Below are 14,773 nucleotides of genomic sequence, written 5' to 3' on the forward strand. Positions count from 1 at the left end.
TTAAATTATTTTTAATTGATTTAAATGACAATTTTATTAAAAGTATTTTCACAATTAAAAACAATCAGGCAATAAGTAAAACATCAAAAGATCTATGAAGACAGGTTTAATAAAAATGTATCCCCAAAATCTAGTGAAACGCTATCCTCAATCACATTTTCGTAAATTTCGACGAAGAAAGAGATTAATAATTAAAACTAATATTTGCTTCTTAATCACAGATAGGATTTTAACAAATTAATGATTATAATTACCTTTACACTTCGAAAATAAGGAATCTACTAGTAGAAAGACATGCTGATTAACGGAAAATAACATAAAGGGAAAGAAAAACACTAAAAAACCCAAAATTATTTTTAATCTGAACTTTGAAACCACCCCCTCCATCCAATTGGAAGGTATACTTCTCTTTTACTCTCAGCTCCTTCGCGCCTTTTTTTACTACTGTTGTGCCAACGGAACATTTAACCTCAATGGAGCAATGTTGTCCCTCAAGGAATAAAATACCCCTCCTCTACGGTGCCATGAGATCATTTTAATAAATTGAGAGTAATTTGAATCCACTTTCTCATGGCGTCTTAAGGAGATTAAATGCGAATATAATTTTGTACTATTAGATAAATTACAGCGTATTAAAACAGTAACCCAACATTCTCTAACTCTAATCTGCAGCATTAATTTTTAAACTACTATATGAATGGAAGGTGAGGTTACCGTACAATATTATGTCATAAACGTTTTCTATATGGAATATGATCTAATTTGTTGTTTGGGATGATTGAAATAAAAAAAATATAGCTTACTTTATTTTTTAATATAAAAAATGTTGTCAATAAATTAGAAACTACTTTGTTATATAAAAAATTACTTATTACAATTATTTGTTTTCTCAACTTATTTATAAAAATCTATGTCTATCTATCTATGTATATCTATGGTCAATCTATCTAATATAGCAAGTGTACATTATATGGTTTCGTATAAAAAAGATTAACAAAAAAGGTTTTACATTAAAAAGCAAATTCCTTATTTGTCAAATCTCTTCATTTATTTAACATAATTTTGTAATTCTCTTTTTAGCATTATTTATAAAATCTTTTAAAACCGAGATTTGACATTTTTCAAACTTCAGTATTTGATGACTACATTGGTAGTTAAATTTTAAAGATGATCAACGATATTCGAGCTTAATTTTTTTTTTAATTTAATTTTCTTATCAATTTAATGATATAAATAAGAATCTTGGGTCAGGAAAAATGCCAATTCTGCCTCATAAGGAAAACTGCTTAGCTACTACAAAAAAGAGCTGACGACTAATGGTCTATAATTCGTGAACAAGGTTAGAGGAGATTTATAAAAAAAAATGGTCACTCTTTTCATGTTCCTGCACTTTATTATATTCATTTCTACATTTAGGGTCTCATGAAGACAAGTGAACTTTTTAGTGGTAAAAATTTAGAACCCCACCCAAAATAATATTTCAAGAAAACTCGGGAAAACTTTTATTATTAAGATTCCACATAAATTTAAAATTTTGTTTTATGATTTAAATAATCGATTATTTTATGGAGGTTTTATTTTAATTTATTTTTTTATTCTTTTCATTAATTTACATAATCCTTAAGTTATTGCTGGGTTTATGAAGGAGCAGTCTCGCGCCTTGTGTTTTCCAGACAGTTTCACCAGTGCTTCCCCCAGTTACTTTGCTATAAACCTCCGAAAGAAGAACGTCGTTCGTTACACTCCTAATAATATAAATTACCTTTTCATAATATAAATGTGTCATTATTATTATAATGTATTAAAAAATTAAATAGATGACTCAGATAGATGAAGAGTAAGATTAGAAAGATCAGATGAGGAAGAAACAAATGATGACCAAGAAATATTCTTGACGTTAAAGATAAAAAAAAATAACCATGAGATAAAAAACAACAAAAAAAAAGCCCTAAAACCGTTGAAGAATTTCTTAAAAGAGAATATTATCACTAATAACATGTCACATTCTCGTGTAAAGGAAAGTTCATAAACAAAACTGTACTTAGTATATGAATATTTGGTTATAGATGATATATGCGCCAGAGGTCTATTGCTTAGAACGCTCGGCTATCGTGAGGGGCTGTATGAAATAGCCTATATATGTATATATATATATATTTGTAAATGCCTTCTTCTTTGCTCCAGGATGTAAGAAAAAAAAATTGGTTATAGAAACCAGCAATATTAAATATTAAACAAGGTGGCAGGGTACGAGAATAGACCAGCAGGCAGTATATCTAGCTGTCACCCTAGACAGACACCTGACGCTAGCTCGCCACTGTAAAAAGAAGATCAAGCAGGTCAGGACCAAGTCTTACAGGCTTAATCACCTGCTGACTTCTCCCAATCTTTCTCTCCGCCTAAAATTAATGACCTACAAAAGTATTCTGAGGCCCCAGCACTGCTCTACGGAGCACCTATGCTGTCCACCATATCACCTTCAAGCGCCAAGAGGCTCCAACAGTTTCAGAGCGGTATACTGAGACATATAAGGAGACATACTTCACTTCAAAGAACAAATACCGACAACATGCATACGACATTCGAACTATCAACTGTGACAGAATTTATATCTAGGACATACATACAATTTTTTGGCAGCCTTCAGTACTGTACGAACCTATTATTTCTGACACCGAAAAGACGGTCAAAAAGGTGGGAGACACAAACAAACAGACTCAGATTCGACTTAATACAAGTAACTAAATTATTTCAACCAACTGTTGAGCCTCATCAACAACAGAGTAGCAGAAAATACCGACTACTCATTCCTAAATGATCGAACTTCCTCAACCCTCTCTTAAAATGCATTATCAGAATGCAGAAAAAGAGGTTGCCTTCAACCTGTTTTCATCATGAAATCGCACCAATGGGGCAAGGAAGGAAAAAAAAATTATCTCGGATGATATCATTTATCATGAAATACAATCAAAGGACTTTATAAGTCATTCCCAAAAAATCTTTCAATTATACTGAATAACCGTACAGCTATGTAGAATTTTTTTTTACACATAAATTTTACGTATTTTTGAGAAGGACGTATCAGTCTAAGGTAAATGCAATTGAATAAATAGCGAAAGATATACTCATTAAAGTTCAGAAAAAAAATAACCTTTAAACAAGTCAGACATTCGTAATGAATGGGGCATTGTCAATTGAGAAACAGTTTTTGGCATTCACCTTCCGACAATGGAGGCCCTCCAGACAGAAATGGTCTTCTATAAATAATGATCTTCAGTAAATAATGATTTGACAAATGATAAGAAGTAAGTCAGGGACACGCTCACTCTGTGGACCTCCGTTCGCTAGGGTTTATTTCTTTGGAAAATAATATATTGCATAAATAATATTTAAAAGTTAGAAGGTCATGGATTGCTAACTACTTTTAGACGAAATTTATGTTGTCATAATAAAATAAATCAAACTAGTTTCTGATAGTTCCGACGGGAGCCTCTTTAACTGCTCATGTAGGTCATGGTTTCGTATCTGTCAGTGAAAGTAACCATAATGTGCAAAACCAGCTCGAAAACGCGAATTAATACGGAAAACCTGTTTCTCCCTAATAGGTGGCGTGGGAATAAATCATCTTTTTGTGCTGCAAGCTGCGTTTATAGATCGTAAATTTAAACCATCATTGCTGTCAAATCTGGGTAATTCATCAATGCTAATTGAAATTCTCAACTGCAAAGCACTCCTGATTTTTTTTTAATAAGCAAATAAAAGGGCATACATTTTATTCACAACTATAATTCCACAAATATTTTATTCATACAATTCACTATTGCCTGATTGGAAAACAGCAAGCTTGATATAGAAGTTGTAAAGGAGATAAATTGAAGATAGGGATATACGCACGAACTGATTAATAGTCCCAGAAAAAATGTCAAACGTTAGTTAATAATATTAATTTATTCCCATTATTCATTTAATTAATTATGTTTTTTTTTCTTAAATTATTCATATGATTATATAATTATTTATTTTCAACACTAGATCATTAAATTATGCCAATAGGCGTATTATGACTGTTGCATGGCAAGGTTTAGATTAGGAAATAAACTCGTTTTATATGTAGTTTCGATTGAGAAATATTGTCTTTTGATGACCAAGACACGGAGTCAGAGAAGAAATAAATAACCCTTTTTTTTACTATGTTTATTTTTCCCCCGAATTTGAAAACATACTAGGTTTTTTTTTTATCTCTCCATGAAGAAGAAAATTTATAAGGTACTAACAAAATCCCCTGAACTATTAAGTGAAAACTTATAATTTATAATGATATAACCCGTACCAGTTTCATTTACCTTTAATTATAACTCCAAATTGTTTGTATTACCAATATAGAACAACATTACAACACAATCTATGAAATATAAACGAATATAAACTTCATTTTTGGCTATTTCGCCGAAAATATTCTACATTACTTATGCACGTATTGATTTCCCATTTAGCAAATATCCAGGACATATTCCCCTAAATGCTTATGTTAATTATGTCCCTCTTCTAATAGCCAATAGGACCAACAATATAAACCATCTAATATCTAAAAATAAGGAAGCTAAAATCGCTCGTTTAGCCAATTTTTGTTTTGTACAGACAATAATCTGATGAATAATACCTATTTATTTCAAGTTTTTCAGATCAATTTATGATTTTTTATTTAAAACTATCAATGAAATAAAGCAAACGTGAAAGACAACACCAGATTTTATTGAGTGTATCGTGGTGTGGTTAGTGGTAGTAGTAGAATAGAGAACACAAAGTTGTATGGATGAGAGGAGAGGAAATGGTGAACAGAAATGAAAACGACTTGATCAAAATCAACGAGAAAAAAAAAAGGTACATTAAATTACGATTACGAACAGCAACACATAATAAAATTACTGTATTTTTGATACTATTAGTTCTCAACAAAAATACCTATTTGGAATCATTTTGAGTTTATTTAATTTATATATTTTTCAGTTCTTCCCCCCTCATTGCATTGCTTTGCCGTTATTTTCCTCTATGTTCTTCAATATGTTCCGATGCTTCTTGCCAACAGTCCAGCTTTCTCTTACAGGAACGCTAATCGTAGCAGAACCGTTGACAATTATATCCTATAAATGTTTAATGTGCTGCATTATACCCCTCGGTGACCTGTTGCTGCACTTACTCATGAATGTTGATGATGCAGATCCAATCCTGAATGAGACCCGAACAATGAACTCCCCTTATTTCCCCCCTACGGTTTATTATTATCGCCGATATGAACGGTACCTGAGAATAACTTGGTCAGGGATTGGGCGCGGTTCTATCTGGAACGAGGACATAAGTCCGGTCCTGTGCTTGGACACATTGGCCAGGTACATCCGGTTTGCACAAACACTCTTCTAACTATCTAATGACATGGGACATGCTTTAAGTATTGGATAACAGGCTTAGCACATTCAAGTTTTGTAACTTCTAGATGGAAGCAGTTTGGAAATTTGTTCTCATCTATCTAGTGTCATTTATACACAACCGCAATCTTCGGTATAAATTAAATAAATTTGCATTTGAGCTAGATGCCTCAGTGACTGAGTTAAGTAATATAAATATCTTGAATTGAGACCAAGTCGTTGAATTAGATGCGAATATTACAAATTTTCAACACATCTTTTTACAAACCACAGGAAGAATTGATATTTGTAAAAATAGTAATCTTTTTCATTTTAGAGAGTAAATTGCAAAAAATATAAGATTAATCAAATTTTCTATTTGAACATAATTGGATCAATCTATCGTTTCTGAAGTAATCGATTCAATTGAAGGTAGGAGTGGATTGGGTCTTAGGTGATATTTAGAGAAAAACAAAGATTTTTGCTTTGAAAAATATTTTAAATGCTGTTTTTCATGTAGATTTTTTTTTCTAAATCCTAAATTTTGGTAGTTTTTAGAAATGAAAAATTGTAGTTTCCTGCCAAAACAGGAACAAATAAATATTAAATTCAATTTTTCATAGATTTTGGATAATTTTATCCTCTAATGTCTTCAATTGTTAGATTGTATTTTTAATTATATTAAACAAAAAATGTTTTTTTGAAACAACCAAGGTAAAGATAATAATATATTTCAAGACTGCTGTTTTTATTAAGATTTTATTAAGGTGCAGCCGGAAATCTCGCCCAAGTTGTCCATGACCACTCTTTCCTTTGCATCGCTGATGAAGAAAGAAAAATGGCTTGGAAAATGTTTAAAAAAACATGATCATACAATAATAACGCCTGTTTTAGAGCCATATTTTTGAACTTGGCGTAGTAAAATTGTTGTTGAGAACTTGATCCAGAAATAATAGAAAATATTTTCGTATGTAGTTAATTGTATTCTTTTTGGTATTATTAAACTTTCAAAGTTTTAATGCATCATGTTATAATAGTATTACTAGACCTGATACATGATTATTAATCTAAGAAAGATTTGTTTGAAAGAGTTGAATATGTTAAATACATAATAATATAAGTTCCGAAAAAGTATTTAGAAATTCGAACCGTGGCAGCGCATTTTAATGAGACAATTATTCTACGTTTGACCTTTCCAACTGTAGGCGTTCTGCAAATCCTAAGTTATTCCACTATCCGTTTCTTGTTCGTGTTATTTTTATTATTCATGAATGGGTACTATGTTATAAATGTTACAAAACTGTATTTCACTCTCCTTATATCTTTTTGATTTGTAAATATTATTCTAGTATTAAAATATTAACCAGCAAAGAATTATTATTAATTATAATATAATAGAAAAAAAAAATTATTTTAAAGATCATTTCCAATAAAGGTAGGAACATAAAACCAAACAAGGGATTTTTTAAATTATATTTTAAGTTTAAAATCCAAAACGTTTGATAATAAAAATAAATTTCGTAGGTAGTGCTTTAAATTAGGGAACTCAGTATATTAGATTTTTTATATTATTTTGTATTATGATATATCTTTTGTCGTACTATTCATCAATGCTAATTGTACATAAAAACCAAAAAAATGGATTTTCTATTGCATTTTATGTTTAAAACTAAAGCAATAAAAATAAATATGTAAAATTTCCTAGAATGGTTATTTCGTCGGTATGTTTTAAATAAGGCGAATCAAGTAAATTTTTTTTTAATATTATTTTACTTTATATTTTTACTGTAATAGACATTAATGCTAAGTATACGTAAAAACTAGACAAGGGATTTTGTATTACATTTTATGTTTACAACCAAAACAATTTTGTAATTAAAAGTATTGAAATTTTCTAGAATAATTATTTCGTTACTATAATATTCATTAATGTAAATTAATTTTACTATATAAAACACAATCAAGAATGTTCCAGGTTCCTTAAAATATAAACATATTGCAGTTTTTTTATTCAAAAACTATTTTCCTGACTACCTAAAATACAAAATATACATATCTTAAAATTAATGAAATCATTTGTTTATATACCACCAACAATATTACACATTTTGTCATTTTTACATTACAAAATTTTTGTCACACTTGCGAATCAAGGCTGATCTTTCAAGTTACCTTTAAAAAAAATAATTATCACAAATAACTAATGGATTAATTTACAAGTAGATCTTGCCACATGCCTAAAATCGTGTCTTCAGTGTTAAAGGGCATTTTTTTGTATTAACCTATACACCATTTAAAAATATTTACCGACTATAAATAACTAAATCGTCCCTTAAGCTGTGACACCTTGTATTTAAAAAAAGTGGGATATAATTTAAAAAATAATAATTAATGGATTTATTCTATAGAAATCTTGAAAACAGTCTTGAAAAAAAAATACATAAGTATCGTTCAAAACGATGGTTGAGAAAATGCTTCTGAAACGATACATTGATTTTTTTTTTTAATATTAAAAGCATATTGTTGAATTTTTTGGACTTCACCGGTATCACAGCTTAAGCTAAGTTATATTCATTAAATGTTTTTTTTTCAGCTTTTAGGACAAAATATATTTAATATTAATAATACCAAGTTTAGAAAATGTTTTAAAAACCAGAAACTCCATCGGTTTGCCTTATCGACTAACAAATTGGACTGTTGATTGAACATTAAGATTAAAGCGGTTAACGAATGACCTCAAACCTACATCGCAACTACAACATATGACGCATAGGCATTATTTATATTCCACTATTTTAAAAGGTTAATTCTGAAAGCATTGAAGGCTGAGATACGTTCTACATAGTCCTAGATTGACCGACGATTAAATAGTAGGTTATCGGAAGGAAGGAATCTTACTCTAGAGGATATGACTAAATCGAACTATTATGGATCGGCTGTAAAACTCCCTCGCAAACTCTATCTATAGAAAGTATCAACGCTTTTAAAATACAAAAAAGAAAGTACCAGTACTTTCATATTTTTAAATTATCATTTTCAAAGATACCCATTGTGGCATGTTGTGTATATAATCATAATTTACAAATTAAGGTTATTATGTAAGAGACATACTTTCTTTGTATAATCAGATTTAACGACTAAATAAATTATTTTTAAGATAATTGGAGTTCTACCAATGGGTAGATTCTCCCAAGGGCTGCAATAAGCAATTGTAATAGAACTTACATCACATTTGCTAAAAGTATTTTTTATTTAATCAAGTTGTAAAGTTTAATAAACAAATTTAAAAAAGTTATAAAACATTTTTTAATAGTACGCCCATTTTCCTTTTCTTGTTTTAAATAAGTATAATGTTCAGGACTGATTTATTTATTCATCATCTGCAAGGGAATTAGCTTTGAGGACAGAGATATTATTCATCTTGTTTTTTTGCTTAGCTTTTTTAATCTAGTTATTTGTGTTGTTTTTTTTGTTTTAACTTATTTATTAATTTCTTCCAACTTTTTTTAAAAATTTATTTATTCGTATTTGCAAACTTATTTATGTGCTTTTTAACTGTTCTACTGTTGTAGCTATTTTATTTTTTTTGACAGATTGAACTGTTGTGCATCATTGGAGTGGTTTGAGGGAGTAATAGATAGATAGCGTAGATAGATAGATAAGATAGCTGGAGAGATAATAGCGTAGATAGCGTTGAATAAAAAAAATAAAGTATGATTAAGGGAAATGTGATACAACTTTGTGTGAGAACAAGAGAGTGAAAAAAATATTTATATAAAATAAAGTTGTTAAAATAAGATAACATTTGAGGTATATCGTATTTAGGATGTAGTTAATTATTGTTTAAAAAAAGAAAAACAGGAAAAAATAATTGTATTTTGTTTTTGATTAACATTTGTTAGTGTATATATATACAAAAATACATTGATAAGGAAGGTGTATTTGGGCAGCTTTGTTGAATAAAGCATTACCCTGTTTTATGAAGAAGTTAATTAATATTTTTATTTACTAACCACAATCACGTATAAATAAATACTTTTAATACAGCTGTGAATGCGTTACCTTGATACTTTATTTATAATTGTATCAGTATGAATGTAAATATTTGTAAAAAACCTTCCAATTCTTATTCACAAATGCTAAACGTGGTAAAAATAAAATCTTTAAGTTTAGGTTAACTTATAATAAGTGAATTAATGTTTCTTTTTTATCTCTAATTTTTTTAATAGTAATAGCCTTTAGAGCGGTCGTTCTTACTACTTTCTTTAGTAGTATCTTTTAGTTATTATTTAAATTATATAAATTATAAAATATGCATAGCTATTAGTGAAGGGAAGTGATAATAAATAAAAGATTGAATGCACTGTGTGTTTGTGTTTTTGCTTATATATTTTACAAATGAAAAAGATAGATGAATCTCTGCAACCAAAGATGAAAGATGAAACCGTTATTTCAAGAAATGATAAAAACAATATATTAATGAAAGCTTCTAGAATAAGTGGAGTTCAAGATGAGTTGATAAAGGAAACAGTTTTTGACTCAACTTATTATTTATTTTTGTTGCATCTTATTTACGTAATTAAATTAAATTAATAAATGCATATTAACAATAACTAAATATAAATATATAATAACTTTATAATGAATACAAATTGATTGAAAACCCTTTTAGAAGGTTCTTTTTAAATTAAAAATAATTAAATTTTAGTGTTTCCGTTATTACGGTAATAACATACAGGTCCAACCAAAACAATAATCTAATGTGCACGACCTTCCCTTGAGGTCTGCTCTTCGAAAAACTTATTTTAAACAAGCTAATAATTATGAAAATATAAATAAAAGATTTTAAACTGGTTCCGAATATACTTTAAGGAAGTTAAATTCAAGGCCGCTAAATTAATTTCTCGAGTCTGTTACAAATTCTAAATCACTTAATCACTAACGGGGATAAAAAAAAGAAAGAACATTGTGTAATGTCCAGGATCCGACTAGTAAAAATGATGGCTAACCAATGAAAATAATCTGAGAGCTTCATGACTTATATTTATTTTTATTGGTTATTACTTTATTGGTTTATTTACCCAATTACCAAGTGAGCAAAACTCAATTCGACATCTATACAAATGCATTCCACCAAAATATTTTCTTATAGACTAAAGATTTCTTAGAATAATGGAAAGGGAATGAAGAAAAAGAAATATTTTGTCGGTGGAGTATTTAAACGTATAAAAATTTTTAAATATTGATATCACTAAAGTTCGATTCAAACAGGCCGAAATAATTAATGATTACCAACTCTCAATTCGAACGTAGGACCTTACACCACATTCCTTTTCAGAAATCGTGATGTGCTTCTAAATTGTAAGGCAGCTGTACTCAACCTGTGGCCCGCCGGTCTTTCGTGGTTGGCAGATCTCGTGTTACTTTATTTAAATCATTTTGAATTTCGGACCCATTAAAAAAATTGAGAGCGCACTGAATAAATAGTACCTACATAACACTACCGCGCCGCGATGTGCACTGCTATAATTGATATGGTAATGTCCCGTTATATACCGGAAAATATCTTCATTTTTTTAATTTACATCATGTTATATCACGGTAACAAGTCGTTATTAAAGTTTTCGGAAATACGACAAATCAAGTGTTTGGATTAGTGGTGTGTTTTATTGGGCGTTTTTAGTTCCGTATCGAGCAACTAAGACTGATTTTTTACTTTTACAGAGAAATAATATTAGGTAGTAGATTTGAATAAGTACAATTTTAATCGTTAAATAAAATATTTTACAAGGTCAATAAATGGAGTTGATACTAAACCAGGTCAATAAAAATAGACCTGATCCACTGTAAACGTTTTCATTACAGTATCTATCTCATTAATTTTGAATTTAGTTTTATATATATTATTTATAACACCTAAATAATTTTAATTAAACAACTGCTTGTGACAACGGGCACAGCAACGAGTTTGAGACGTCAGGAAATGACAAAAAAATGTTAAAATATACCTGATGAATCCGTTCATAATTGTTTACATTCAATTTATAAGAATCGCGAAAACCTAAGACAATAAATAAAAAAAAAATTAAATAATAATGTCTTAGGTTTTCGCGATTGTTATAAATTGAATGTAAACAATTATGAACGGATTCATCAGGTATATTTTGACATTTTTTTTAATCATTTATTTACCTATAATAACCTATACCTAGTCATTTATTACCTATAATAAATTAAAAAAATTAAATAATAATAATTTTTTTGCAGCCCACGACACCATGACTAACATGTGTTTGTGGCCCCTATGGAAAAAAGGTTGAGTCCTATAGCTCTGAGGTGAGAAACCAACACTGGGTTGGCCCTTGATCGGTTTGCCTTGGGAAAGGACACAGGTGCTAGACGGCCGGCCGACCCTAGGACAGCCATAATTCATGGATCTTGACCGATCCGTTGATATCCTTGAGCAAGAGTATTTGACTATACCTACTGTAGGACTTGCTGAATCATTATATTGTACAGTCATGTAACTGTCCTGTTTAGGGTTCGTCGTAACCTAATAGTTCGACTATAATCGATTATTTCCATTTTTTACATTAAGTCATCTTTAAGATACTTATTATTCAAGATTCCTATAATTTTCCAATATCTTTGTGGATATTTAAGTAGGTGTTTGAGTATTATTAATCCAGATTACTTGTAACTTATTAATTAGTCAGTAGCTTCCATTAATTATTTTTTATATTATATCGTTGTTTATATTTTTCCAAGAATGATTAATATTACAATTTGATTATGTTTATTAAATTTGCGTAGTGTTTATCTAAACGATTGTATCTGTTTTGAAATTCATAGTTTTATCTAATTTTTGTAGTGTATAGTGCCAACAATGTACGTTTTTTTTTATGTTATCCGTCTTGAAAATATTTCATTTTTATTTAGTTTGATACAAGTCATGACAAATAATGCTAAAAATCATTTAATTATACCAATCCAAAAGGAGTGGTTCCGAAGCGCTTTTATTGTTGATATTTTATTGGTAAGTGTAGTAAAAATTTATTACATAATTGTGAACATTAGTAGCAAGAGTCCTAACATATTTAAACAATGCTACCTAAGATTTTTAACCGAAAAAAAACAATACTCTATCCTGAAAGAGTTTCTCCTCTCAGCAATTCCATAACGAGGTTTGTAAATTATTTCGGCCAATTACTGATATCTAATTGAACCTTCACGCAACTCTAAAATCTTCCTCGTTTAATTCGAAATGCTATAATCGTTTCAAAATGAAACATCTTCGACCTTGAAAGGTCCCTTCCTTACTAAATTATATCCAAAACCAGTTTCATGTCTTTTATTTATAACATATATAATGACCCTTTCGTTCTTGAAAATGCCTTTAACTATATATAAGAAGGCCGCATACATAATGAATACTATACGTTTTTTAAAAAATTGACTTCCTTTTCACCATCTCCGGATAAATTTTATATACACAGCGATGAACTGTTGTTTTACTTTATGATGAGATGACCGCCCACGTTGTTCCAATGCAGTACTCAATTAATTTTCCCACTCCTTTTACTACAATATAAAAATTTAAAAAAAAAAATTGTAAAAGGAAAAGTATCACATTGTATTCTAATTACTGAGTTGAACCGAAGGTAACAAAATATGCCGTTCTTATAAATGGGTCTTTAAGCGGCGATTAGTCTATTGTGAAATGGTCCATTGTAAGCAGAAGTGTCTAGATTGACATCTGTAGGTCTGCACCGCTCCTTTCACAACTTCTTTGTCCTACATCATTGGTCCTGTTCAGATTGTTTCATCTCTACTGTTGCTAAACTCGACCATTCCACAGCGTTATCATCACAACCGTGTGACGATTCCAGATCAAAGGAAACCGAATAACATTTATTAAAAGATGAAATTAAAATGTTTCTTCACGGCCAAGGAGACAGGGAAATCTTGTCGCTGTAACCACACATTTTTTTTTTCAAACTAATAAAATGAAAACCACATACCAACATATCTTAGAAAAACAATACTTGTTATTCTGGAAGATTGTTGATTGACCGTGTGTAGTAATAAATGGAATATTTATAGTCCGGGTGCGGTCAAATTAAACTCAAATAGTACTATTTTTATTTGAGCTGACGTTTCGCTCCATCTTGCAGGGCTTCGTCAGAGCTGTTTTGACGTAAGTCAAAGTCAGAATGAATAAATTAAAAATTAAATAAATTATAAATTAATGTGCAAGTAAATCAAAATACCATAATTTTATTAAAGGTACACCAACGGTTTGGCATTTCATTCCCTAATGCTTAATAATGACAATGAAGATGATTATCTGACATTGACTTCCGTCAAAACAGCCCTGGCGAAGCCCTGCAACGTGGGACGAAACGTTGGCTCAAATAAAAATAGTACGAAATATTACTATTTGAGTTTAATTATAAATATTCCATTTATTAACACTTGTTATTTATTATTTTTTTATAATAATGTGAATTTAAAGTTTTGGGGAAAAAATTAAAAGTAGATACATCAGGAGAGTGTAAATTTGTAAAACAAGAAAGAAAAATGTTTTTCTTAATAAATTTCTGGAAATCTTCAACTTCCATACCGATGACTAGTTTTGGCGCGAGTTCAGGTATAGCAAGATAAAAGTATATGTTTTCTTAGATTGCTCTATTTGTTATAATATCCCGAAAAATAGAAATAAATTATTACAATTATTATTGTGTAATAAGAGAGTGATAATATTGTTATAAGTAAATCAATAATTAAAAGTTTTGCAAATTAAAATTTAAAAAAATTACAAGGGTGATTTCGCTGAAACTAATGACTTGCGCTGAATAGCCTAAAACATTTATGAAATCGTTTAATGTGAGGGGTGAATTTATATTTAAGATTGAAAATTGGTTGGTTGGTTGGCCGAAACGTCAGACATTTAAAGAATTATTGAAAGTATTTTGAGACATCACTTGGATACAAGTTATTTTATTTAAACAATATATATTTTTTTGTTAAAATATTAAAGTATGGACTCCAGCATCAAAATTCAAATTGAATTTATCCAATTATATCTGGATAGTTGTTGGAACAAATTGATGTTTAGCATATTCTGTTTATTGCCAATTTTTTTAAATTTAGTGATCTTATTTATCTGTTTTAAGTACATAAAATAATGAAACGAATTATAAATTGTGAAAAAAGTCTGCCATAAGCAGTTAATACAGTTAATCAAAATATGGGAATAACGCTAAAAATAAAGTGTATAAAGTAAATATTAAATTATTTTTAAAAAATATATAAATTAATTTGGAAATAAATCAAAATACCATAATTTTACTAAAGGTGCTGTTTATGGT

The 14,773-nt window shown here is 29.3% G+C and overlaps 1 protein-coding gene across 3 annotated transcripts in view; it reads right to left on the reverse strand.

Moving 5' to 3' along the window:
• The window catches only part of LOC106688909 (uncharacterized), a 140,604-nt gene that overhangs the window by 51,010 nt on the left and 74,821 nt on the right, over positions 1 to 14,773 (reverse strand). The gene's annotated exons all lie outside the window — the stretch shown is intronic.

Source organism: Halyomorpha halys, unplaced genomic scaffold (assembly GCF_000696795.3).
Source record: "Halyomorpha halys isolate HHAL.00 unplaced genomic scaffold, Hhal_1.1 Scaffold1233.1, whole genome shotgun sequence".
NCBI lineage: Eukaryota > Metazoa > Arthropoda > Insecta > Hemiptera > Pentatomidae > Halyomorpha > Halyomorpha halys.